This window comes from Seriola aureovittata, chromosome 21 (assembly GCF_021018895.1).
Source record: "Seriola aureovittata isolate HTS-2021-v1 ecotype China chromosome 21, ASM2101889v1, whole genome shotgun sequence".
Lineage (NCBI taxonomy): Eukaryota > Metazoa > Chordata > Actinopteri > Carangiformes > Carangidae > Seriola > Seriola aureovittata.
The window spans coordinates 13,932,859-13,933,624 of record NC_079384.1 but is presented as its reverse complement, the minus strand read 5'-3'; positions in this window follow the sequence as shown (position 1 = coordinate 13,933,624).

Genomic DNA, 766 nt, shown 5'->3' with positions numbered 1-766 from the left:
TCCTGCTCTCTGGTTTATTTATTAAATGGTGATAAAATGAGCATTAGTATATTTTTACATTTTCTTTTTCTTCTCTTACGCACCTGTTGGTTTGCAGGTGTGCACTATCAAAAATGTCCATTACAATTTATAAAGTCCAGTCTTCAGACTGTTTGTCCATCCAACAGTCTAAGAACCAAACGGATTAATTCTATTAACACAGAAGAGTAAGAAAACCACCAAAAACGTATGTTTAAAAAGCTAGAATTTGCTTAAAAATAACTTAATCAGTTGGCTAAATTTTAGGCAATTAAATTGCTGTCAATGATTCAGCTGTACCTTAAACTGGAATCTAATGCATTACACCATCCACAAAAAAGTTAAGAGGTTTGAACATCTGGTAGATGAAAAACTAAACATAATCGCCCTCTGCTCATACACATTCATGTGCAGCACCATAAGGACTGTAGTTACTGCAGCTCCTAATGCATCGTCTGTCCATCCGTGTCAGCTGAAAGATATTTTCATAAATCATTGGGTCAGTTTCCTGAATGGAAGAGATCCATCTGGCACAGCGGATAACAGCTTGAACATGTTAATGTCAGATAACAGAACAGCATCAGTGTAGCTCATATGTGTCATTTGTCCAAAATGTCAGAGAGCAAATATAATGGACAATTATCCTGTAAGCTGTTTGGCCTCCCTGCATAACTATGGTGCCCTGCAGAGGCAAGAGTTGGTACTCAATTTACATAATCAGAGGGTGTAAGTGGGTGAGAGGGATGGA